The sequence below is a fragment of the Agelaius phoeniceus genome, chromosome 5 (assembly GCF_051311805.1).
Source record: "Agelaius phoeniceus isolate bAgePho1 chromosome 5, bAgePho1.hap1, whole genome shotgun sequence".
NCBI classification, from domain to species: Eukaryota; Metazoa; Chordata; class Aves; order Passeriformes; family Icteridae; genus Agelaius; species Agelaius phoeniceus.
In genome coordinates this window covers 56326659-56354393 of record NC_135269.1, presented here as the reverse complement: position 1 = coordinate 56354393, position 27735 = coordinate 56326659, and the positions used below count along the sequence as shown (strand labels likewise).

Genomic DNA, 27735 nt, shown 5'->3' with positions numbered 1-27735 from the left:
TCATTAGGACATCCTATCCCTAGGACATCTCTAGGATATCTCTGCAGAGAATGAGCTCTGTTCTCATATGCTGAAGTAGATAGAAAGAAAACAGTAGCATAAATAATCTCAGTGGATTTTGAGTTGGGAAGAAAGCTACACTAATTCTTTGCTGTTCTATGAGGCTCATTTTCATATGCTTTATTTCTCTCATGCTCTTCATTTTCCTGTAGTTAGTATTTTCACTAGAAATCAAACACAGAGACAGAATATTACTTCATTGGTGTTGGTGCATCTTCAGCAAAATTGTGCCAGAAAATCTTGGTCCAATAACTCCGGAAAACTTTCATTAAATGGGAGTTTACCCTGTAGCAGATTTGCAAGCTGTTCAAATTTCTGCTAAGTCAATCAATCACCATAACAAGAAGATAGTTTTATGAAATGCCTGAGGCCCTCTGATTCCCTGTTGGTTTCTACAAGGCAAAAAATCTCAGGTTTGGTCAATTTGTTCAGAGGAAATATCTTGTGTGCTATGAATGCTCCACAACAATATAATCAGCATTCCTGACATCTCTGTCTGTGCTCAGAAAAAAAAAAAAAAAAAAAAAGACCACTTCCTGTTACTTGAAGTAATATTTTTTTCTTAATCCTTTCTCTTTCATACCACAGTCTGTTTCCAAGGCATCCCAAGTAATTTCAACAATGCTCCCTCTTCACCTAGAAATTTGTGACTGCCTCATTTTGATGAATATTTCAAAGATTTCGATAAAAATTATTCTGAATTTATGTGGAATACAGAAACACATACAAGCTTTCTGCACAATGGAAAATATGGAGACCACAAAAATACAGAATTAAAAACAGAATGGGAGAGGGGATTTCTGATTTGTTTTCTAGATTTAAGTAAAATGTATTTGCCACATGTATTTGGTTTTTGTCATTCTGCTTTGTGAGACTGAAGGCAAAAGGAGAAAAGAAAGCCTAAATATACTGAAGTACTTTTAGGATTTTTAAGATTTTGCGTTCTTGGTGTACTCAAGGTACACAATCTGAGAAATTCTAGCCATATTGCTGTGACAAAATGGATATAATGTTTTATTAGTAATTCAGCAGCTTGAAACAAGGAAACTTGTGCTAATACTTGTCTTTCCAAGCTGAACTACACTGTAGATTGACCTTGCCTGGATGCAAAGTGCCTACCAACTGGACAGAGTGGAGAAAATAAAGTGGAAAACAACTTGTAGGTTAAGGTAGTTCACAAAAGCAAAAAAGCAAAAGTTTGCACTGGGATAAACGAAGAGAAAAAAGCTTATTCTCTACTTCCCATCAGTGAGTGGTGTCCATCCACTTCCCCAGCAGCAGGATTTCAGCACATGGAGCACTCACTCCAGAAGGCAAACACTGCCGATAACAAACACCCCTCCATTCCTGCTCCTCTCCCAGCTGTTACAGCTGAGCTGTCACAGGTGTGGAATGGCCCTTTGGTTGGTCTGGGCCAGCTGGCCTGGCTGTGCCCCCTCCCAGGACCTTTCCCACCGCAGCCCCCGATGGGGCCGGGATGTTGGGAGCCAGCGCTGGAGCTGTGCCAGCCCTGCCCAGCAGCAGCCAAAGCCCTGCAGGGTTATCAGAGGGTTATCAGCTCCTCTGCAGCTACCAGGGAAAGCACAGCACTGTGAGGGCTGCTGGGGAAAATGAGCTCCAGCTCAGCCAATACAAAAAAAGCCTAAATGGAAGAAAAAGTGTATTGATACAAAATAGCATCTCTATTTGATATATTATGGGAGTTTAATATTAGAACTGAAATAATTCTAACAGCAAACGTTAACCCCTGATTTTTCCAGTCATTGATGAGCATATGTCATGTTTGAAGAAGAAGGATGTATCATTAAGATGGTTTTGTACTGAGAAGAAGATGAACACTGATATCCTGATTCTTTTCTTTTCTCAAGTCCCTTCCACTTCTATTAATTCAGAAATCACTGTGTTTTCATTTTTTTTTGTTATCTTTTTTGGTTTTCTTTCCCCTTCTCTTCTTCCCTCTTCCTTTTTTTTCCCTCTCCCTCTCTTTCTCCCTCTCCTTCTTCCTCTCCCTCCAGTGCTCTGTTAAACATACCCAAAAGCCTTCTATCTGGTGACTTCATTATTGATAGATACATAAGTTTTCTTTCCCATTTCTCTTTCCATATCCAAAAGAAAAGTTTAGTCTCGTTATTTGTCTTCAAAGAACAAAGACAAGACAGTAGGGTGTTGGATTTTTAATATTTTTTTATTATGCCCCCTTTCCCTTTCCACTATGTCTCTAAACAGTTTTAAGACATTTTCAGATGCCTACAAGGTCTATAGTAAGAAGTCAAAGTCATACATTCTTTTTTAATCTTTATGATTTAATTATTTTTCACCTCTATATTAAAGCAATTTTTAGGGGAACAGAACTGTTAACTACAGGTTCTTACAGGAAAATATAAAGAAATTAGTATCTGCCTAAAAAGTGGATGATTTTTACTCAGCTAAGAGTTCTCAAAAACCCCCAGTTGACCAAGTGGATAACCCAGATTCAATTTCATTCTTGGTAGAGTCTGCATGTTCTATGCTTTTGTAGTTAGGATTTGTTTGTTTGTTTGGGTTTTTGTTTTTGTTTGGGTTTTTTTGTTTGTTTTTTTTTTTAAGTTAATACTGGAGTTTTGACAATCCAAAGAGCAAAAAAAGGCTTCTCTATTTTTCAGATCATTGAAGTGACATATTTGGGGAACACAAAGTATAGATAAGGGTACATGAATTTCTCTTCTAGAAATTTTGTAGCTTGAAATTTTTCATTTTCTATGATAGCAAACCCTTATGTTATTTTACAGGGATGATGTTTCTGTTGGTTGTTTCTTGACTATGTATATTTAGCATGCATTTTATTCTTCAGTGTAATTATTTTGGGGGGTACTTTGTCTCTGAGTTTAAGATGTCTTTAAGTTCAAATCCTACCAAAATGGGGAAAATTAATTTAGATTTCCTAAATTAATTAATTAGATTTCCTTTTTTAACCAATTAGATTTCCTATTTTAGCCAATAAGGAAAAATGAACTAGCAGTAAGTTTTCTTTTGTCTACTGTGAAAGTAATATGGATGAAGAATGCCTTACTTGTGAACCTGGTGGAATGTTGCTGAGAACCACAGAGCCACTCATTCCACAGTTTCAATAGGCAGATGTTTCAGCATGTCTATGAACACAAAAAAGACATAAGCCCTTATTGAAATATCAGATGGATGCTTAGGTGTTTTAGGAGGAGAGAAAGCTGAAAAATGTCTTTTAGGGGATCTCAATTTTGGTTGAGGTCCCTGCAGTGGCAAGTTTTATGATAAAAGATTCTGATCTACATGCACAGAGGCATACAGAGGCACAAAGACAGGTGGGGGTAACTCGACAAACCAGTCAGAGAAAATTTCCATTTCTGGGAATGGAAATGCACCTTTCTGGGAATGCACATTTCCAAGTGCATCTCAGGAGAGTTTCCTTCCCATGGACTAGGTTACACTCACCACCGTAAGACAGTGGGAGCTTCTCTTCACCTTTCACACTGACCATGGTGACAGCCTAGGTATATGGAACACAGTATGGAATCCAGAGGAAGAATATTTTGGGAATGTGCAAATATTTTTACAGCATGCTTTGGGGGAGCATGGTGGATTGACTCTGACTGCATGCCAGGTGCTTGACAAAGCTGCTCTATCATTCCCCTCCTCAACCAGAAACAGACTCACAGGTCAAGATAAGCACAGGGATAGATCACTCGGTGATAACTGTCATGAGCAAAACAGACTTGGGGAATTTAATGCAATTTATTACCAATCAAATCAGAATAGAATAATGACAAGTAAAAAATAAATATTAAAACACCTTCCCTCATCCCTCCCTTTTTCTTGTGCTCAACTTCACTCACAGTTTTCTTTACCTGCACTGCCTTCCCAGCAACAAGAAGATGAGGAATGGGTTCTGCAATCAGTCCATAATACATTATCTCTGTTACTCCTTCCTCTGCATGGGGAGGACTTCTCACACTCTTCCCTTGCTCCAGCATGGGGTTCATCCTGTAGCAGACCATCAGAAACTTCTACAACACAAGTCCTTTCCACAGACCTTGCTCTTCATTAACTGCTCCAGCTTGGGTCCCTTTCACAGGGTGCTGACCTTCAGGAGCAAACCTGCTCCAGCATGGGCCCTCCAGTCCAGGAGGCCACAGGTCCTGCCAGATGTGTTCTGCAGTGCAGGCTTACACACGTGTGTGTATCTGTGTGCCTTGGGGCTTTGAGAGCCTGGGGGCCAGCAGCTGGGAGAGTGAGGACATGAGGCTCTAATTAGCACACAGACTGTAAGGCCAGCTCCTGGGGAGATGTATATCACACAGATATAGACACAATATCCACACAGATGTACATAGACATGTTTCTCACTAATGCATCTTCAGCCTGCTCAGCCTGTGAGGGAAATAGGATAAGGCTACTGATGCTGTTTCTACTTGCATGTGTGATGTGTTTTCTGCCTGTGCTGATCTGTGTGGCTTGCCAGGGGGATGCATAAAATGTGTGTATAAAATACAGGCAATTGTCTGTGTGCATACTGAGAAAATGTGCCCAGTCTTGCTGCTGGAGCTGAATCAGCCTTGGTTTTCTTGGTCTACTCAGTTCAACAACCCTAGCAACCATATGATTCTAGCCAGAGGGTGTCAGAACTATAAATGTTTCCAGAGTGTGACCCTTCCCTTCACTAAAACTGTAGATCAAGAACACCTATAGGATTCTTCTTGACTCCCTTCAGGTATGGGCTTCTTACTGTGTAACACACTTTGCAGGGCTCTTTTGTAGGCTCTTTCTCCTTTGATACCTATACCTTTAAAACTGAAAGTACAAAGCAAAAAGGAGTATTTTTTGAACAATGTTTTGAATGCACTTTCAGCTGGATGGCTGTGTTTAAAATCAGAAATTGACAGTTTATGTTGGCTAAAAGCATTTCCAGTGGAGAATATAAAGTCTTCAAAGGCAGGAGAATGTTACAGACTTTCTCTTATGATTCATTCTCAGCTGTCTGTGAGAACTTCCTTTAACTATCAGGAATTTCACAACACAGTTACTAAATGTAGATGCAGCCAGGCTTTTTTATAAATGATGCACTTATTCCTAAAATGAATGGGTTTATATCCATTTCTCAACACAAAATATACAGAGATATGAGATGAGGGGTGAAATGTTAGGTGCAGTCTCATCCTACTCTGATATGTCTTACAGAATCTTGCAATCTCAAAAGTGTAGCTTTTAAAATAATTTTAAGTTAGTGGTATTAAGTACTTTCCCTTCTCCCGGTTGTGGTTGGATTCTCCATGGCAACTAAGCACCATGCAGCTGCATGATCACTCCTGACTGGTAGGGAGGGGGAAAGAATGCAAAGAGCAAAAGTGAGGAAACTGAAGGTGGAGATGAAGACCGTTTAACAGGTAAAACAAAAGCCAGGTGTGGAAGCCAATCAAAACAAGAAATTAATTCACCAGTTCCCATGGGTAGACAGGTGTTCAGCCCTGCCCAGGAAACCAGGACTCCTTCACACCTGATGCTCACTGGGGAAGAATTTCTTCCTCTTTCTTCTTCTTGCCCCAGATTTATATGCCAAGCATGATGCCACATGCTCTGGAATATCCCCTGAGTCAGTTGGGGTCAGCTGTCCTGGCTGTGTCCCCTCCCAACTCCTTGTGCAACCCTGGTTGCTGTGCTGGCACGGTGGGGTGAGGAGTGGAAAAGGCCTTGACTCTGTGCAAGCACTCCACAGCAATAAGAGAAGCATCCCTGTGTTACTAACATAATTTCCAGCACAAATCCAAAACACAGAGCCATACTAGCTACTGTAAAAAAATTAGCCCTATTTCAGACAAAGCCAACACTCACTGGCAAGTAAGGGTGAAGACAGGGAACTTTAAAATGTTAAAAGGGCTCATGCAAACCACAGACCTTTTGAATATTTTTGCACAAGAGGAACTAGAACGTACTTATGACCATGAATAAGAGAAAAGATGAAATCATGATTCTTAATTGGATAACTTAATTGGAAGAGCATCATGGAAAACTTTATATAATTCATTACTTATTAACTTAAATTAGAAATAAGGACAAGCCACAGAATTGAAGCATGAAAAGTTCCGTGACTACTAAGTCGACTCTCGACAATCACTCAATTTCTTTTTTTTTGATCAAATCACAGTGTCTGAACATGTATGTTTATACATCTTTCTAATTTTCAATTTTATCATTAATGTAGCTTTCATATTCTCCTAAAGAGAACTTTGGAATATAAAATGGATGCTCTAAACACTACAATAGAAGAATTAAAACTGTCATTTATTTGTGGATATAGGATATAGGATATTTGTGGATATAGGATAACATTTGATGAGGAGAGGCTGAGAGACTTCTTGGCTGAGAAAAGATGCTGCTTTAAGGGAGCTGAATATTAGGGAGAAAGTCACCAAGTAAACAGAGCCAGGCTCATCACAGCAGTTGAAGGCAGGAGAGGAAGAGACAATGGATATTAATTTAAATAAGAGTTGTCATAAACAAGAGTGTCTAATCAGATACAAGAATAAATGCTTTCACATTTATAATAATAAATAATAAATTTGGATAATAAAGCCTTGAAGGAGGTTGTCCAAAGAAAGATTTTTTTTACCAAGTTTCCAACTTTAGGTGTTTGCCCAACTATATAAATCTCTGAGCAATCTGATTTGATCTCACAACTCTTCCCTGATTTGAGGAGTTTTGACTCAAGTCCTCTCCAATCTGAGTTATCCTATCATTCTGTGATTTACACTGAATGTCTTCCCTGAATATGTGAAAAACATTTTTCTCTCTACAGAAGATTGGGTGAGGGTGTTTTGAGCTTTCATTAGAGATGTGTGGAAAATCCTAGAGTTTAGGTTTCATTGTTTGGTTTGAGTTTTGGTGTGTGTTCGTTGGGGTTTTCTTAATTTTCTGGTTTTGGTTTTTTGTTTTTTGGCTTGTTTAAAAAAATTTTCTATTTACATTGGGAATGCTGTGATTTGTGAGGTTATCATGCTGGTGAATTTATGTGATACATTGGATCAGTCAGTAACCCTTCATTCATGCACAAGCCTCAGAGCTGCGATTGCAAAAAAAGGCACAACTATCAGCAGGCAAAGACATCTTACATTATTTTGGAAATCCTAGCTTCCTGTTGGACAGCAGTTTATGCAAGAACTTTGATGGTCATGGACAAAAATCTCCTACTGCTGGAGTTCAGAGCACAATCTAAACCAAGGCTTTCAGAGCCTACAGGACAATGGAAGGACCAGCAGGGATGGACCTGTAGAAAGAGAGAACAAGAAAGTCGATGTGTTTCTGCTCTCAGCAGTACTAGCAGCAGAAACTGTTGGACTGAGTTCTAGGTAGAACAGCTGATCACTGTCCCTCTCATACTGGTTTGCCACCTTTACAATTTGCTGCTTGAATTGCTGCCAGAGGGAATCTTTCAACTGGAAGAGAATGGAAGAAACATTTGAGATGCTAATCCCTGACAGATGAATACATTTTATATTAAATATTGAAAAGCAGAAGCAGTCATGGAAACAAAGACCACATCACCAGGCCACTGTTCAATAAGAAGTTTATCTTGTATGTTGTATTCTCACAGAAGAATAATCTTGTTTATTTATACCATTTATTTCTTGATTCACAAGTCCTGTTCAGATGATGATGATGTAGGATTTAGATGATTAGGACTTTAGCACAGAATTGCTCAGTACAGTGTCCCCATAACAGGACACTGACAGACTGGTTGGGCACAAGTCACATCTTTCCTGGGGCACTGACAGACAAATCCAACTCTAAAGGTTGAGGAAATCTCCCCACACTAAGGGTCAAAGAAATCTCCCCATTTCACATGACAAACAAGTAAAAATGTTCTGGTGAGAGGTCTTTAACAACATGAAAAATACTTGGAATTTTATATTTATGTATATAAAAACTGGGATAGAATGTACCAGCAGCTTTCTGATCTTTGTCAAACATGAGAAAAGGATTTTGTTGCTTACATACTGTGCAGGTTTCATCCTTGAATAACTCTATAACATTTCATTTTGTGATTTTGTCTATACACAGCTAAAAATGCATAATCTATAGAGCTGCCAAATATTTGTCAGTGCATTTTGGTAGGATTAACCTCCCAGACATACTAAAATCTCTGAACACTGATTGAAGTTTCACTTGAACCACACACTACAAGAAAGTCATAAGGAAACAAATAAAAACCAAGAGAAAATTCTGCCATCCCAAACTTAGCAAGGTGAATATATTTTTATCTTAACCTTTCAACATGTGAGGTATCAAGTAATATTTGAGTTTCTATATATATCTTTCATAACTTCTGTGTCAACTTGAGCCATTAAAGCAACAGGTCATTTTAAAAGTACTGAATAAAGTTTTTTGTGTAATAGTATCTGATTTTTCAGTCTGTTAGGGTAAATATATTTGGAGCTGTAGGATTGTTGACATTAAGTAGAAAGTAACCTTTATTTTTTAAAATCAATATTTATAATACAAATGTGCAATTTATATTTGATTTCAGATATTTTCTTTATCCCATTTTTTTTTGTCTTCCTAAATCTAGAGTTGATTTCCTGTAGGAATTAATGAATTGTGAGTTTTCCCCCTGTTTTTAATCTCAGGACCAAAATTAAATCGTGTGATTAGAATTGGCTTCCCATTGAGTTTTATTAGAATGAGTTCTGATTTCTGTGTGAAACCCTGATGTTCTCCCACATTCAATCGACAGGATGTATATTTTGGTGGCATTTTGTTATCACACAGACTTGTGTTAAACTAATTATAAAGACATATAAGTTTAGATTTATTTTAAGCAAAATCTCAGAATTACATCAAGTGCTCTCTGAAAGTGCACTGAAATTGCTGCATGTTGGCAGGGGTTGATTGAGGGTATCAGATCTTCTCTGTGGTCCTTGCTCCAGGCTGTAGTTTTTTTCCATGCCTACTGAGCATGGATAGTGAAGCAGTGGATGAACACTCTTGGATTTGATGGATCAAAGCATCTACCAGTAGGTGATAAACTGCCTTCCCAGAGTGCTACTGGTTGCCCCTAGGTTGTCCCAGTGCCTTGCCAAACTCTTCTCCAGTACAAAGTGTAGGTTGAAATATTCTTGAGACTTGATACACAATAGTTCAGAAAATACTATATATAAATCACACTTTACCTGTGCATTTCCTGTCTGCTGATTCACGGTCAAAAATTCATGCTGCTCTTTAGTGAGAAAGAACTTTTCTTCCCTTCCTTTTCTTTCCCTCTCTGCTTTTTCTGTCTGTTTAGCTCTTTTCTCATTTAAGTCAGCAACAGCAAGGATCATTCAATACATGATTATGCCCATTTATTTTCTTTTGCTGTTACTATTTAAAAAAAATAGACTAAGGCCACACTATTCTGGAGAACTGCACAATTAGCACTTGAGAAGGTACAGTACTTAAACATATTTAAAATAAGGACATCACCAAGGTAAAGCAGAAGAAAACAAGAGAGACAGTAGTTTAATCCTATTTCTGGGGGACAAATACCTCAGCTTTACAATATTTGTTAAATTGTTTGCAACCCTAAAGGACCACAGATAATTGCCTCAACAGAGCATGAAAAACAAGAGCTGCCATTGTACATGGCTGTTGAAAACTCTTCTTTTAATATGAAAGATTGTTTGAACATAAGTCTCCAGAGTGCCTTTCTCAGAAAGACATAATGAGGTCACAAAAGAAAGAATTTCAGAAGGAATTATCAGACTTAGGAACTTGAAAAGGAGGTGCTTTCAGGAAGTAAATAATGCAATCAAAGAGTGACTAATTGCGGCACATGGGAATCCTCTCAGGGGTAGGTGTAAGGATTATGTTTTAGATCTCAAACTGCAGATGTTGTTCCTTCCAGATGTGCTTTGCAGCAGTCCTTAAGTGAAGATGACCCAAACAGTTCCAAAACTAAGAGTTATCCAAGTGATACTTGCTCTTTCTGCATAAAAACACCCAGAAACATATAGCCTGAAATTTTATCTATTGAGACATCATATTTCAAACACACTTTCCAGACATTGAAAATATTTTGGAGATATTGCAATGTCATAGGCACTCACCAGCAAAAGTAAATCCCTAACTTTCAGTTTCAGCCATTTGTGTACTTCAATACCTAGACTCATAGCCACATAGCATATATCAAGCAGTGAAATAGGATAATTACAGAGTTTAAAGTCTATTATATCTTTGCTGTTCTCAGTAAGTTCTTTAAATATTAATCAAGGCTCTAGGAGATTACCAAAGGGATAATTCATAAAACATAGTTCTTCTAAGGAGCTATCAAATGCAATATGAAATTATCAATTCAGCAGAAAAACACAAAAAAAGAAAAAAAAGAGAAAAAAGAAAACATTGATATGGCAAATTTATAGCTGTAAAATAACAAAACAGTATGGAGAAGAAATAATGTGAAGAAAAAATAATTAAATGCAGGGAGAAGCAAATATTCTAATCTCATCGAAATTACAATGTCTTTACATGAAATTAAAAGACATTATTTTTCTACAAAGTGTAATATAGAATTTAGACTGGAGCATAGATATAAGTATTTGTGTCAGTAATAAGGCCATCTGTATAAAAATAGAATAAGATGCATAATTTACTAAGTTCCAATCAATTAAAAATATTTTAAAATATATTAAGTCCATGTAAGCTTCAGACCTTATAGTTTGAATGCTACTTACATTAAATAACATTAAATTCCGTGCTACTGACTGAGGTGCTAACTAGATTCATCTCTTTTATCTAAGTCCATTTTCTGTATCTCTGCACTTGACTGCACAAGGCAGAATTGTATTAATTTTGCGAAGAAATCATACAGAGATAAATAAGAAACAGATTTGTGAACCTCATCTGGTTTTTAAGCAACTTTTTGCTGTTCTTGAAGCAAATACGCGTTTTTCTTGACTATGGCAGAACATTTTTAAATTGTTTCCTATGGATATACTTTATGTGCTCCATGTCCATAAATAAAATTAGGTTGGAAATTAGAATAAAGTCTTTCACAAAAGTGTTTATGAAATTCTAGACTAGTAATCCAGTAGGGGGATGCATGGATCATAATCCAGCTACTTTTAAGATGCTTCCATGCTAATCATTATGCTGAGTTTATATGACACTGTTTTGGTAGTGAGAGGCATCAAGAGATTGTTTCTGTAAATCAGTGCCAGAAGTTGTCCCCATGCCTAGTGCCAAACTATTTTTTAGGGATGTTGAAATTAGGTCTTATACTACTTAATGCTCTTTAGCCAGCCTCTGTATTTCTTCTTTCTCTCCTGTTGAGTTTTGATTTGTTACTGCAAAAGAGTATCTGGATCTGCAATGATAGTAAACCCAAAACTGATAGAGTCATTAGGCTTTTTGTCTTAGGAGAATTTCCTGATGGAATCAAGGCCAATCACATTCAAATTTTAGAACAGCTCCTCATATCCTTGATTCTTGCAAAATATCTTCTCTATTTTTTTCTATTAAATAGCAAAGACCTTCTGAACTTGAGGAACCTATTTTCTCAGAATTTATGTTATGAAAAGGGTAGATGTTCAAGATCTATTATGTGACAATTTCAAAACATGCTATATTCCTATTTCACACCTTTCTTTGTTGGAACAGTTAGATTCTTTTTTTTTTTTTTTTTTTTTTTTTTTTTTTGCTTTGGTTTATTTGTAGTTTGGGGCATTCTTTGGTTTGTTTTTTATTATATTTGGGTTTGCATTGGGCTTTTTTCCTAGTAGTGTTATTTCTGTCTTCCCAAGGCTTATTTCAGAGTTCATATAAATTATGCTGTCACCAAGAAAAGATTTTAACTTTCTGCTACCCATTGAATCTGCACAACAAAGGATTTAATCTTGATTTAGTTTTTGTGCAATGAAATTTCTGTTTGATTAGGAGAAAAATCTCTCCTGGCACATCTCTCAGGGTCATTGAGACAGGCTTCCAACTATGATCTCTTTGTCTTGAAAGGATTCTAGTCATTCAAATCTGCAGATGTATTCACTGGCTCAGGATCTCCCAGACAGGGGAATTCTTAATTGGAAGCTGGATTCTTTTTTTGAAGCAGTTTCTTTTTCTTCTCATTGTTTTATCAAAAATTGCATCCTAAGCAACTACTATAGAGATATATATTTCCAGTTTCCAACTACTGATTATGAAGAAGCACAGAATCAGCTGTACCTCTTAGCGATGTAGGAGGACTTAGTGTGAGCCAAAAAAATTCAAACATTTTATAAGATTAGCTGTTTATGCTGTTTTTATATGACACACAAAGAACTTCAAATATTACAGAAATTTAAAAAAAACATAATGAATTTTCTTTAGGAAAGTTAAATAGACTGATAAAGAGAGAAAAAATGCCTTAACGTCCCCATGATTTTGCTCCTAAAAGGAAAGCTGGAAAAATTTGTGAAAGCTGAAACTACCCTCCAGAGCCTCAGTTTTACATCAAGAAATAGCATTTTTTTACTATGCACTTAACATATTTTTAAATCTACTCCCAGTTTACAACTAAAGTTCCTTGGTGAATGAAAATATTTTAGTGTCTTTATGACCTATGATACATTATTTATTGAATTCTGTGGGGTTTTTTTTCTACCTAAAAGGGAAAACTTTCACAGAATCACAAACTAGGTCAGTTTGGAAGGGACCACAGTGCGTCATATTGTGCAACCTCCCCACTCAATCAGGGCCATCCTAAAGCACAGGACACAGGATTGTGTCCAGATGGCTCTTGAATGTCTCCAGTGAGGAACACCCTACAACCTCTCTGGACAACCTGTTCTAGTGCTCAGTCATTCAAACCACAAAAAAAAAATTTCCTCATGTGCAGGTAGAACTTACTGTGTATCATTTTATGCCCGTGGCCTCTTGTCCTATGGTTTGTCACAATCAAGAAGAGCCTGGCTCCGTTCTCTTGATAGTCAACCTTTAGACATTTATACACATTAATGATGTCCCCTCTCAGTCACCTGTTCTTGAGACTGAACAGGCTTAGCTCCCTCAGCCTTTCCTTGTAAGAGAGATTCTCCAGACCCTTGAATATCTTAGCATCTCTGCACTGGACCTGCTCCAGAAGCTCCATCTCTCTTGTACTGAGGAGCCCAGAATTGGGGCAGTTCTTCAAATGTGGCCTCTCCAGGGCTGAGTAGAGGGGCAGGATCAGCTCTCTTGACCTGCTGGCAAGGCTCTTCCTAATGCATCTCAGGATTCCCTTGACCTCCCTAGCTACAAGGAGACACTGCTGGCTCACAGAGAGCTTGTGCTCCACCAGGATCTCCAAGTCCTTCTCTACAGAGCTGTTTTCCCTATTGGTTATGCTGTATTTTGTTCACTCCCATTCATATCCCATTTCCTCAGCAGCATTTTCTCCCCCTCTCCCCATTTATTACCAATATTGAATCAGAGACCAAGATCCCATATCTTTATATTTTTAAACTGATCTTATGAATGTAAAAAAAAAAAAAAAAAAGACTCCTCTCCTCTTATAAATTGAATCACAGTGTAATAAAGTACCTCATCTTGTTGTTAATTACAGTTTTGTCTTTCAGTAGGAGTAAGACAGAAATGGCTCTCACAATTTTTCGTTGTGAATTTCAGAGGATTTAAACCTGTAAAATAAACCAGTGCATCAAAATATACTACAATATCTCTGTTGCCTAATATCTAAATAGGTACCCTGTGAATGATTAAATAGGAAAAATATCTCATGTGAAACAAGAAAATGATGGTCAGGGGATTAAAATCATAGAATTATTTAGTTTGGAAAAGACCTTTGAGATCATTGACTCTAACCATTAAACCAGCACTGCCAAATTCAGCACTAAACCATTTCCTTAAGTCCTCATTACACATCTTTTAAATACCTCCAGAATGGTGACCCAATCATTTCTCTGATTAGTCTGTTCCAACGCTTGACAACACTTTCACTGAAGAATTTTTTTCCTAATATCAAATTTAAATTTCACCTTGTTCAACTTGAGGATGTTTTCTCTTTTCCTGTTACTTGTTATTTGGGTGATGACACCAACCCCCACCTGGCTAAAACCTCCTTTCAGGTAGTTGTAGAGAGGGATAAAATCATCCTCCAGTCTCCTTTTCTCTTGTTGGAAGGTATAGTTGGTCAGATGACAAAAGCTGAGCCATCCCTCACATTATAAACAGAGAGTGGGGTAGCAATTACCAGAGCAACAGACTGAAGCTCATTAGAAGTTCTTCCATACCTCAGTCCTGATCTGGAGGCATTGCAGTGCCTCTATCTGGTATCTTTGGACAGCATTTTCATTTGTACCTCTCTTCCACTAAGGGTACAAAATGAAACTGCTAAACATAACTCAGCAAGAGGCCTGGTTATCTTGCAGATAAGAGTAGGAAAGCAGGAGTACACAGTTGTGTTATGGTTGCATGATAGAAAATACTGTTTTGTACACCGTGCTTTTAAAGCAGCTTAGAAAGCTATAAGGTATTCTTTATTAGACTGTACATGATAATCTAAGGAGATGGAAGGAATGAATGTCAAATAAAGTATATGTTCCTCTGGGGAAGATTTTAAAATGACAAACTGCAGTGCATTCCTGTAACGGTCAGCTCTCTTCACTTTTAATCATTTAATAACATCTACTCTTAAGTAATGGAACTATGGATGTGGAAAACAGATTTGAAGAATGATCTAGGAGAGAAATATAAATGTCTACATATCACGTTTGTGAAAATATATTCTGGCTCTCTCATGATATTTGGATGGGATTTCAGTTTCAGTGTAGAGTTTTTTCTAGTCATTAGATGGATAAGAACAGAGTTGATGGTCTTCCATGTTGTCTCAGAGTATAAGGAAAAAACCTCAGTGGCAAAAATGGTGCCAAACTGAGCACTGTCATCCCCAAAAAATATTATTGGAAAACAACTACATAAAGATGCATTTTTAATTTCAAACTCTCAATCTGTCATATTTAGCTTTTGAATGTATCAAACTTAAATCATAAGCACAGTACTGCAAAACATAAAACCCAATTTAGCATGATATTCTGATAATGAGCATCAATAAGATTCTGGGCAGAAGAGTAACAAAATGAAAAGTGGTCATCCAGTTGCAATTTAAGTTGTATTTCCATTTAAGCTGAAAATAACCCCAGGTAACAGCCAAAGTACGAAACCACACTTAGTTCCTCAGATAATTAATTCATTACAGGCATCTGAGTTGAGTCATTATAGGAATCTGATCTAGTGCTCAAGAAATGCTGCAAAAGCTTTCTTCATTTACAGGTGTTTTTTCATGAGGTCTAACATAACCAGTATCTGTACCCACTATCATGTAAATGTAATGTGGATCAGTATCCACACCCTCCCGCTTGTGATTAGCAGGAAGAATATAGGAATTAATATTCTCTGATCTTGCTCAAAAACAATGCTATTTCTGATATGGGTGACTCCATCCAGCCAAAAGGCTATACACAACATTTCTATACAGAAATTTCTACTCATTTATCCCAAGACAAAGATCTTTTAACTCTAGTTGTGCTTCTAATGCTAATTATGTGTCAATAACTTGCAAAGGGCTTGTGCACTCATTTTGAGACAACTTAACTGTAGAATCATGTGATAATTGAAGTTATACTGATTTTTAAATAGATCTCTGGACACCATTTGGTACCAGCATTCTTCCTTCTGCCTTACCCTCTAAAACAAAGGCCAACACCAATGCATTTAGATAATTCACCAGGAGTCATGCTGCTCACTTCATAGATAGTTGGCCTCTTAAAGAACTCATTATTGCATTCCTTCTCATCTGGAGACCTGTGAAATCAGATCTTCCTCAAGGATATAGAATGTCAAGATTATTGTAATATCTTCCCTATCTTAAGTTTTCTGAAGCTGAGCAACAATACAATCAAGTTTAGAAGATTCTCAAATTTAGTGAAAGAGAAAACAAAAACTCATGTGACCAAATCCAATGGAGTAAGATCTTCTAGTTTCACTTCTCAAACTCTTTATTCTAGAAAGTGAAGATTACACCTTTTCCTCTAAAAGCCATATCAACTTACTTTTTTTATTTCTGCCATATACTTAATGGATGTCTTCAGTGAAATGGTTTGAAATTTCTCCTTAGTAATTTGCTTCATTTATTTATTTATAAAATATAATATGATGATGAGCCATGGTGATACATTCCGCTTCCTAAAGACACTAGTTACAAAAGCAAGAGTCAGGCAAAAATAAAAAAGGAAAACAATGTTGGCTACTTCAAAATATTCCATGGTGGACCTTATTTAGGAAAACTCTGTATGACTCCCGGGCTTCCAATGCTAGTAACACGAGTGCCTTTCTGAGGTAACTGACACAACAACAAGCTATGTGAATGCTTCAAAAAGTCAGGATGGATTGTTATTGATCATACCCAAATGCTGTCAAACACATAAAAAAAAAATCTTCTACAGCATAATCCAAGTATCATGGATTGGAATAAAGTTTTATTCATATTTTACATTCAGTGACCTTTAATTAGAACTATTTCTGCATTAATGATGCATAGTAGTAAAACAAACAAGTGTGTATACTTCTATGATAATTGTGCATTACTCAAAAACTAAAGATAAAAACAAGTAATATCAAACCCAAAAACAGAATAAAACTATCCCAAAACCCAAAAGTCATTGTAGCAACACAAGAAACGCTTTAATATTCTACAGTGTAATTAGAACAAATAGATATAATTTGTCACTATGTAGAAAATAAAACCATTTGATTTGGTATTAAATAATTCTTCCTAGTTGCATTCTGTAAGAAAATTCTGTTCTAGTGAAGCACATAGGAGAATGGAAATACTTTGAGGAAACAGAAAAAAAAAAGAGAAAGAAGCAAAAAACACAACAGGCATCAGAACTCTATCTTGAGCCAAATTTCACAAATGTATTCATACATCATTTTGCCCTCTGTGAGATTTGTTTGGGGTGTGTTGGTCTGTTCTCCTGTGACAACTCATGCATTCTCATGTGGAACATTAAAAGGAATTTTATAAGACTGACATCTAATACAGAAAGCTAAATTATACACTAGCCTTGCATTACAGTGTCATATGCTGATAATGTGAATTGGTATGGAATGTTATTTATTCCAGTACTGCCCTTTCCAAAAAATATTTTGCACATGGTACCTCTTTCATATCAAATTTTCTTTTTTTGGCAGGGCAGGTTGTGAATAGCAAATTGCCTTGCAAACAATCCTTCTTGTCAGTGTTGATTCAGTGGAGTCTTGCACACTTCTGCATTTCAGGTCTGATTCTGTTCAGAGAGTTTTCATAACAGTAAAAGTCTTTGGGCTTTAAAAAAATTCCTTCTCAGCCCACACTTTCTCATAGAAGGAAGAATGAAACTCTTCTAATGGTTTCCTGTACACCATCTGCTCAATAAGATGTATGGCCTTTGATACATATTCTAGATGAAGACTAAGGGGCTGTTGATCTAAAATCTTTAATGCAGAATTGTTGAGTGGGAGTGAATTCTGTAAAATTTCTGCTGACTGATTAGAGGATGGAAATTTTTAATTCACAGCAATGCTTTTAAAATTTATTGTTATAGCAGTAAATGAAAATATATTTATAGTTTTAACTAACAAAATCAAAATAAGTACCTTAATTATTGTTGATATACACAGCATGGACAACACAAAAATAAAAGGAAAAAAAACCTGCAAACAGTCCCAAAACAAACAGCAAGAACACACCTGAAAACTTTATTTCAAGGTATTTTGGCTTTGACTGACTTCGGCTCTTTTTTCAAAGAAAAGGAAAGGAGAAGAAAAAAAAAGAAAAAGAGAAAGATCCTGCCTCAATTTGTTATTTAATATCCTTGGAAAGAAATTCCAATTTTCTGAGATTGCATTTCTGACCTCTGAAGAGCATAAAAATACCAAGTACTTCACACTGTGTGTTAGTGATAAAGCCAACAGTTAGAGCTGGGAATGTGATGGACTTTGTAGAGTTAACCTAACACAGACACCCTGGTCTTGCTTTCAAAACAGTCCTGCATGCCCCAGTTCTGTCACTGATCACACAACTTTCTGTCATGTCTGAATCTGCTGTTAATGACCACATCTTTGGGACCTTCTTTATGTTTCTTTCACTATCATACCTACGGTTCTTTCAGGTTGTCCATGTCATGCCAAAATCTACATTTGACTTATATGTGTCTTCAGGTGTCTCAGATACCTGTAGAGCAATCACGCCTGTCATGCTGTCTGCCAGAAAGATGGTGCCTACCCTGTCATTATTTCAGCTTTTAGAGCAGGGTTCTTTCTAGCTGTACCTTATATTAGCTCTATCCTTCATTGCCTACCTTAACAATTATTTTGTATGACTTTTGAAACTAGGTCCTGCTTTGTATTACTTACATAGTACCTACTAGACTTAAAGATTTAGTGAAATAATCAATTTTCTCTTTCTCAATGAAAACAGTTTCTGCTAAACTGAAGTTCCAGGGGCTTGTACATCCTATTTAAAAAAATCTTAGTAATGTTAAAAAGGAAGAGATTTAACATCCATTGTCTGCAGAAAATAAATTTATGACCTAATAGAATAATCTGCAGCAAGTGGAAATTCTCTTTGAAAATTTCTGAGGCTAAATGAAGATGGAAATAGACATTGAGTAAAACGAGACCAGTGAAACAATGCAGACACTTCTTCCCACCTCTGTTAAAGACCAGCTGTTGAGTTGTGGGGCTACATTTTGAACACAATTTTTTTCCCTTTGTAAAATGTTTTATTAATCTTGAGAATGAGTATCAGGAAATAATTCAGTTTGATTTGAAATGCAGGGCTAGGTGGATTCTGAAGCACAGTAGTTGATAAATAAATCAATATATTATCCACAAACTAAGCTAAGCAAATTTGCTCTGGGATCAGTGAGATGCAATAAACACAAAACCCCACAGAACCATTTCATAGTCACTTCATTGTAAAACTACATTTTAATTTCTCATTCCGTCTGCTATTGCACCCTTATAAAGTGCTTTGAGATGCATTTTGCATGAACAGTATTAAAGAAAATTTAACTCTGTTTAACTCAGCTGTAGGAGCTGCAGATATTTATCCACAAAAGAATGGAGGCATTTTGGAAATAGTTTCCTAATGGATCCCATGCAACAAAGGGATAATCTGAAAATATTTCGTTATAGATATGTTTGGTATGCTCCGTACAATTTTTCCATGTTGTCAATCGTCCACATTTTTTTGATTTATCATCCTTCCTTATCTAACATTGGATGTAAGCCTAAATATTAAATACTCAGTTGTCCTGAAGTTGCTTAAAATTAAAAGGTGGTGAAAGCCAGATTAGAAAAATCAAAATAATAAATTTTTGCTGTAGCTATAGATCTATGTAAAATAGGGCTACAGTGTACCTGTGTGTATATATACATTTTAACAAGTGAAATTAACTTTGAGAAAAAAATGACATTTCTAGTATTCAGAGAATAAACTGATCAGAATTGCAGACTGAGGGGTATTTTTCTCTTTCCTCCATGAGGACAGAAAAATATTATTTAGAACTTTTGACAGATACATATGGAGTCAGTAATAAATTCTCCTTTCGTATTACTGAGGTTGCAGGCCTTGTCTGGACATGAAAATACGTTGATGATTACAAGATGGAATATTGCAAATGTGCTATAACCTGTGTGCTTTAATTTTTGTATGTGCTTACTAGTGAACTTCGTAGTTTGAGCTATTTTAGTAGCTTGCATGTGGCTTCAATAGCAGGACCAAGACACTCTCTGTGATAGCTACCAAGTCCCTACCCTGGAACACAGCCTGCAGTTGTCAGAGTGATTTGATGGAAGTTAATGAGTGTTGAATCCTAAAGCAAATCCTCTCCCCTCTTAGTCATAGTCTCTGATTCATAATCTCACCTGTATGAACAGATATATACATATACATATACATATACATATACATATACATATACATATACATAATTAAATGTATTAATTAATGTAATGTCTTCATCTGCCTGCTGAATTGTTTGGTAAAGCAGAGCTATTTGTTTGCAGTTGTAGAAAAGATGGTTTGCTGGGAGGAATTTCTTGACCCTGAGGAGTTCAAAACCAGAACATATGGAAGAGCAGGGACTTGACTGCACTTTTGACTACACAATGCCATTATTCTGACAATTACAGACTAAAATTCTCTTTAAAATAATAAAAAAAAAGTGGTGGATTGTGTACAGTCTTGCACAGTTTTCTAGAAGGGACTGGTATCATGGCAGTAATTTCCCTGTTTCTCCAACTGTGTACTAGGTTTTTTCATTACAGGGCATTAGGTTTTCCATCGTCTGCAGCATCCAAGTGAAGACTCTTCACATTCTTTGTGAATTCTTTAGTTGGGCTTGAGTCTAAATATAAAATGAGTGTGCTATTTGAAAATCATGCAAAACCACAGTGTTGCAGAAGATTGATGTTTGAAGTTTCGTCAGCACCTGAGAAATATCAAGGTTTAATTAACAAGCCATGCAATGGTGTATAGAGTCTTTGAATATTTATGGTGTCATTATAATTTTTGCAAGAAACCAAGACAAGCATGAAGCGAAACTAGGGAATATTTCAAAATGTTTTAAACAAAAACGTTTGCTAGCAGATTCAAAACAAAAGAAATTGAGGTATTGATTTAAAAATTAAAAAAAAATAGAATGGCTGATGAACTTTAAAGTGATTGAAGTTTGTTTTCCTCATGAATGTTTTTGGGATTTATCTATTTTTTGTTATCAGACATATAGTGCATGCAAATCAACATTCCTAGGATTTGATTTGTCCAATTAAGCATGCAAAATGAGAATATATACTCAGTAAGACTGTAAACATATCCCTAATCCACCTCCAAGTGCATATTATTGAGGAGTAGGTAGTCCCTGTAGCTTGTGGCAATCTGTGTGCGTAGTAAAACGAAATGAAAACTATCACTACCAAGTCTTTTTTATTCCATAGAAAAATTTCAGCTTTATCCAACAACAACTCATACTTCTCCACATGAATTGTAGCTTGTGTGCTGGTTTAAAAATTCTTCTTCTATCCTGTGTAGAGCTGATTGTCTGACATACCTCGATCCTTTGATTTTAAAATTGCAATTCTATTTTACATGAGAAGAAGGAACTAGGGCATGAGGGGGAGAACAGATTGAACAGGAAGGAAAAAAAGGAATTTCCTAGATTACTTAATTTTTCAGCCAAATCTTAATCTTTGGGGGTTTTTGACTTCTCACAAGTAAATTAGACTCAGAAATGGACTTAGTAAATCTTTGAAATAGATTTTGCCTTAAAATATTTTTGAGTCAGAGCACATGTAAATTCATCTTTTGAAAGGCAGAAATGTATTTTTTAGGTAGTCTATTTATTTTGAAATTTTATTCAATCTGAAATAGTGTTTAAAGATTTCTGAACAGATATTTATGTTCATAACATTAAGAAAACCTGTGCTATGCTGCCCCAATGGTCCAGATGGTTTATTCTGCCTCTAACAGGTATAATTAACAGATGATGCTGTATAAGACATATTTTACTTGAAATTACCTGAGAGAAGATTTTAGTCAGAGAAGAAATTTCTGTAATTTGATTGGAAGAGTTAGAGATTGGTTAAAAAAAGAAGGAAAGGGGTTGGAGATGGAAATTAAAACAAATAGAAAAAGGAAAAGAAAAAATTCCTACTCATAATCATAACAATAATTTTTTTTCTACTTTTCCTCTTCAGATCAAGACATCCCTAGGTATCCTTCATTGTATCAAATGTCATTATTAACAAAAGAAAAATTTAGCTATTGTGAAGACACAGAATTGAGAAAAAAACCTGCTTACAGCATTATAAAATTAATTATGTATCTAATGTAAACATTAGATACATAATTAGAAAACATCCTGTTTTCTCTTTCACTTTAACATGCTAACTATGCTCAAAGAAAAAAACAAAGTATTCTGAAGCCTGATGCTACTTTCCCCAACAGAAAACATACATATGAAATTAAAAGACGGAAGAAAAGATAAAGCAGATAATTTTGTTCTTGAATTCTACTCTCCCACACATCCTTGCTGTGGAAAAAGACTGACATATCATCTTATCTGTTGCTCAAATAATTGAACTTTATGTCATGGAATTTTGAAACTTTTGATTTTATATTGCTTTCCTAGCTGTAGGTTAGGCATACTGTTACAGAAGATGAATCATTTTACTTGGCAAAGTTAGATGTTTTATAGAGAAAAAAGTAAAAAAAAAGGAGGCAAACAATAGAATTAGTAAAAATATTTGTAGAGGAAAGAAAATGTCTTAAGGAAAGACAAACAACATGAAGTTTGTCTATAGCCAAAGTGTTACTCAGTGGTCATGTAATTGAAAAGCATATAGTGATGTAATTCTATTTCCTGTCAGACTGCTACTGTATGTTTGAACTTTTTTTCCCTTTTTTTTCCCTTAACAATTCTATATTGCAAGGTTAATTGCTCCTTTGCTTTTCTCATTCACTTTGGAAAACTTAGGATTCAGGACAACCTTGATAAAATTCCACAATTCCCACATTAATCATGGTAAGCTGACAGTACTGTGCAATGTTCAAATCCCTGAAAGGATTGAAACCATTATTTCCAATATAAATTAAATAATATGATGAACTTTTGGAAGATACTGAGTGGCTTGAAAAATGGTCTTTGAGTGAATTTTAGTAATGATCACCTACATACTCTGGTATGCAAGCGAGTAATTTAATTTATATATATTTAATTTGAATAATAAATATTAAAATATTTAGATAATCCTTCTAATGTTCAGAATTGTAAGAAATATAACTATATTGCAGCACCGATAGTCAGTGAATAAGAGACTGTACCAGAGACTTCAGATAGAGAAAAAAAAATTTACTTTACTCATGTGACCTTGAAGAGATGTAAGCCAGCAGGATTTAAGCCATGAGAGCTTAAATTTCCAACTTTATTATTACTTCACTGAACCCCCACTCTCCACAGATCTTCCATATTTTCTTGGTGCTGCAGGTATTCTTGCTGGATTTTTTAACGGACCAGTTCAAATGAGATACTGTTGTTACCTGTAACAAGGCAGGGTATCTTGGCAGATGGAAATGCTGTCCCTGCTAAGGATTGCAGCAGGCTACTGAAAATGTTAAGGGATGTTGCAGGTGGCAGACAACCCTTTACAGGATTCTCAGGTGACATGGAATTCTGAATATTTATCATCAGACTTTATCATATTTTACGGATCTTTCTGAATGATATAGGCCATAGCTCTCTGTAATTCAGGTTTTGTAAGGCCATATATATGCAGATTGATTTTTATTTTTGTATTCTGTAAGATAGTGTTAATTTCCCTTAATTTAATACAAGCTCTTTCTCGTCTTTATATCAAGTAGAGAGTTAATGATTCATTTTCTTTTTTTTTTTTTTTTTTTAATGTGAATTTTTGGGGATTCTTTTGGTCTCCATGTAAATTTGCTTCCAAAATTTAGTAGCTGAATATTTGACTGCCTTAGAGAGGTGACAGACAGAACACATTTTCTGGTCTGCCAACGCAAGAACTCAGAGACAGTGGAAGTCTTTCACTTTATTTCACCTGATAGTTTATTTTGATGACGTTACTATGAACAAAATAATCCAATATTTAATATTACGTGCTATCAGGTAAATTGCTTTCATTGGAGTTGGTGTAATTGTACTTCATGTACTCTAGGAACTGAACACTCAATAAAATATTTATCAAATGTCTAACAAGGTATTTTTATCCAGGAAGAAGTTACCAAAAAAAACCTCCTTCAGATAAAACAGTTATCTTTTCTCCTGTAGTGTCTGAAATCATTGTCCTGGTTCCAGAGTTTAGTCATGTTTTATAGAATAATTTTTAAGAGATAGTTTCTCCTTGCACTTATACTTAAAAATGTGGTGTAGACTCATAAAAGCCAATTCTCACAACTGTGACGTGTCTAATTTAATGAGAAATTTATCAGTTGAGGGGTGTCAAGCAGCAGTATCAAGTGACTTCCCTCAGGAATGAAATTTGGCACATAAAGTTTTAAGTTACAGATCATTTGTAGCACAAGGACCTTGTTACATTTCTAAATAGAAACCCAGCTTACTCACAAATAGTTCACAATAATTCTTTTCACAAAAGAAAAGATGTAAACAGTGCTGATATAGAGAATCTGCAAAAATAAAATGTGAGAAAACAGGGACAGAGGCTGCAAAAGAGCTGCGTGCTGCACCTGGACTGGGCTTAAGAGATTTTCTTTCCAAATATTGCTGCAACAGAACAATTAGTAAGGTCTGATGGCAGCTAATCAGAAGCTATGGGGTGGCAAAGTGGATGAAAAAATAAGGTAAAGAATTCCTTCAGCTCAAATCTGTCACTTAGAATGAAATTATTTCCTTCCTTCCTTCTCTCCTTTATTTAGCTATCAGATCTCCCTGTGTGTTAGATGTGCCCAATCTCACGTTTTGTATCACAAAACACTAAATGTTGTTGTTTTTCTTGTTTAATATAGTTTCTCATGCTTTGTAAAATTTGTTATGGCCTTCATTTAAAATATAAAAATAGTGGCTGCGTGTCATTGAAATTTTGCATGGAAATAATACAAATAATATGGACTACTGCAAGATCTTTGCCACCATAGTATCTTAAGCAGGAGGACAGTTTGAGAAAACAGATTGGTTTAAATTGCTATAAGTTTTCATATAAAACATAAGAAATAAATAGATTGGCTTTGTTGGGAATATAAAAATCAATGAAGAATATAAGTAGGTTATATGAGTGGACCGGAATTTATTGAAAAGCTCATGAGGTAGTTTTAATTTTGAAAGATAAGAAAGTTTTAATATAAGATTTATAAGATTTATATGCTTTCATTTGGAGGATTTTGGTAGCATTTTGAGGAGGTTATTATAATTCCAAATTTTTTAACAAATTTTTAAATTGTGTCCCCTTTATAAAATTACAGATATAAAGGATACAACTACAGATTAAAGTACATTCATGAAACATGCCAAGGGTTTTATGAAATATGTAAGTATACTAGAAAAATGAAGAAGAAAAAAATCAAATTAAGAAAAGAAAACCTAGGATAAATATTCTGTCTCTGCATGTCAACCTCTTATAGCAGTTTTTCATAAGGAGCTCTAGAACAGTTCAGTGTTAATATCCAATATTTTCCTCTAATACTGTGGGGAAAATTACACAATCCCACATTCCCATTTCCTATATAGCATTTGATAGTATCTTTCTCAAGAAGTAGTAAGCTTTTAGTAGCCTACTTTTATACTCTCCATGAAGAATTAGCAGGACTCACAAAACTCCTATTAAACCCTCTGGAGCTGAAAGAGCAGTAAAAAGGTTTGTTGTGAGGCAGATCAGATTTCCTCTAAAAACCATTCAACTAAATACATCTTTCTCTCATTATCAGGATGGTCTAGAACAATTTGTACCTCAGGTACTCAGGTTGTGATGCTGTCAATCACATCTTGTGTGGAGATTCTTACAATGCTAATCCCCTCCATTTCATCCTTATCCATGTCAAAGTTACTTTTCACAGCAACACATTTTTTCAGATTATGACAGATAACTGATTGTCTCATCATGTGCTGAAATTTTAATAAGCCATTTTGATCAAGGGATTTTTGAATACGTTCAAAAGATATTTGAGTAAATTACCATAAAGTCCATGATGCAATGCAGCAGCAAAATTTCTTTATCTTTTGTATGAAATTTGGATTGCAAGTCTATTATTGCAGCCAGAATTTACTGACCATTATACCTCTATGAAAATTTAATGTATGTGTTATATATTTTTCCTAGGCATAGTGGTCAGCATACATGAAATTATAACTTTCAGGTTACTGTTAATTTGCACAACAGCACATCTACATAAAGGGATTCACACAAGAGCTGTGTGAAACACCCTGAAGTATGCTCTTTACAACCTTAGACACACATACACTTAATAAACCATACTGGAAAAAGAACTTACCTTGACAGAAAATTTTCCAAAGTCATGCTTCCAACAGATCCTTCTTCATTTCCACACCAGAGAAAAATGCCTGAAATGAAACGGGCTGTCCAACATACCAGATGTCCTCCAGCTACATTTGGAAGTGAAATGAAATAAATACTATTCATGAAACGGTGACCACCTCTTCCTGCTGTTTGTTTGAAACAAATGACCAAGTGGACTTGTAACTAGAAAGCACACCTTCATTGATCCTTTTGAATTAATTTCTTGACTGGAACAGTAGAACATGTATATAAGAATCCCATGCCCTTAACATAGTCTTTGTGTCTATTTATTTATCGTGTTTATACACAATGTATTTGTTTATACAGTTGCATAATTAGATTTACATCAGAGTGGTTATTTGAATCGCTTCATATTTAAGATGCTCACACACTACATTTGGTATGTAAGTGTGCTGACACCAATTTATGGGAACTAGGGTTTCAGAATATTTGAAAATCAGTCTTAATAGGTTTTCTACCTGTTCTGGTTTTAGATTTTACAACAGTCAGGGGTTTTGTGCAATACACTGTAAATTTTGCTATGTCTTTCTCCTTATGACAAAAGTAAATTGTCTGATGGAATTACCCAAAGAAAGACCTAATACATAGTTGTTTGATTGTTTTGTATGCAAACACACCACCCTTGATTGTACACTAATAATTTCTTCTTGATGTACAATTTTTGCCTATAAAATTTAAAGTGACAACTTCCTACAAAATGAATTTGGAAATTTACAGAACAAAATGAAACAGTCATCCTTATCTCCTTGAGGTACAAAAAACAATGTAGTATACAGAAATATGCCTTATGATCCAAAGATTTGTATTGTGCTTTCCAAATTATCATTCAATGAAATTGAATTTGTTCTTTATCAAGTATTCAGCAGATGCTTCTAATACCCTTCTAATTCACTATGTTCAGACTCATATTATTTTAATATAAAAACTTATAAAATATTTATAAGGAGATGGTGCAAGACTACTTTTTAATTATGTTTATGTCTTTCTGCTCCATTTAAAATATTTATTGCACCATGAGAAGATATTTAAATTTTGAGAGAGTGAGCAAGAAATATAGAGACTTTTTAAAGCTTATATAGATTATGCCAACATCAATATCTTACATTATTTTATCTAATTAAAGCATATTGTGAAGAGTTAATAAGAAAAATCCTTGTGGGTTTGTTTGGTTTTATTTGGTTTTTTATTGGTTTTTTTATGAGCAGTAAACCCTTTACAATTTCCAGCAAAAAAATAGGGCGTTGGCATTATTAGAGGAAAAATCAATTTTTTTGTTGCTGTTATCCTCTTGAAATGTTTGTGTTCTGTAAGCTTTTAACAGAGTGTTTCATCAATGATTTTTCCCGTTTGTTTCAAAAGTGTAAAGAAAATTGAGGATAAACTGAACTCCTATATATAGAACTCCCTTCAAATGATCTCAAAATTCCTGCAGAAGCTTGGATTCCATGGCTTCCATATATCTTTTATCAATAGAAGACAGCCGGAAGTAAGGCAGATCCCAACACATCCAAGATGCCAAATTGCTTATAGGTTTACATTTGGAACTAGAGCTCTTCTTTACAAATAAAATACCATATCTATGTCCTGCAAATGGGTCATTTACTGGGTCAT

At 35.4% G+C, this 27735-nt stretch overlaps 2 long non-coding RNA genes across 3 annotated transcripts in view; both read right to left on the bottom strand.

Moving 5' to 3' along the window:
* Positions 1–2262: 2262 nt before the first annotated feature.
* On the bottom strand, positions 2263–13740 carry LOC143694058 (uncharacterized). Its single transcript, XR_013182232.1, has 3 exons — positions 13617–13740; positions 7179–7333; positions 2263–4056 (listed from the first exon to the last, which is right to left on the bottom strand). It is a non-coding gene; the product is annotated as an uncharacterized LOC143694058 (long non-coding RNA).
* A 2463-nt stretch (positions 13741–16203) lies between these two features.
* LOC143694163 (uncharacterized) overlaps positions 16204–27735 on the bottom strand; it is a 90943-nt gene continuing 79411 nt past the window's right edge. Inside the window, exons 5-7 of one of the 2 annotated variants that reach the window (XR_013182462.1) lie at positions 26078–26189; positions 20942–20992; positions 16204–20546 (exon numbers count right to left, since the gene is read on the bottom strand). This is a non-coding gene — a long non-coding RNA (uncharacterized LOC143694163). The remainder of the gene's footprint in view (positions 20547–20941; positions 20993–26077; positions 26190–27735) is intronic. The other variant, XR_013182461.1, reaches the window with a different exon arrangement.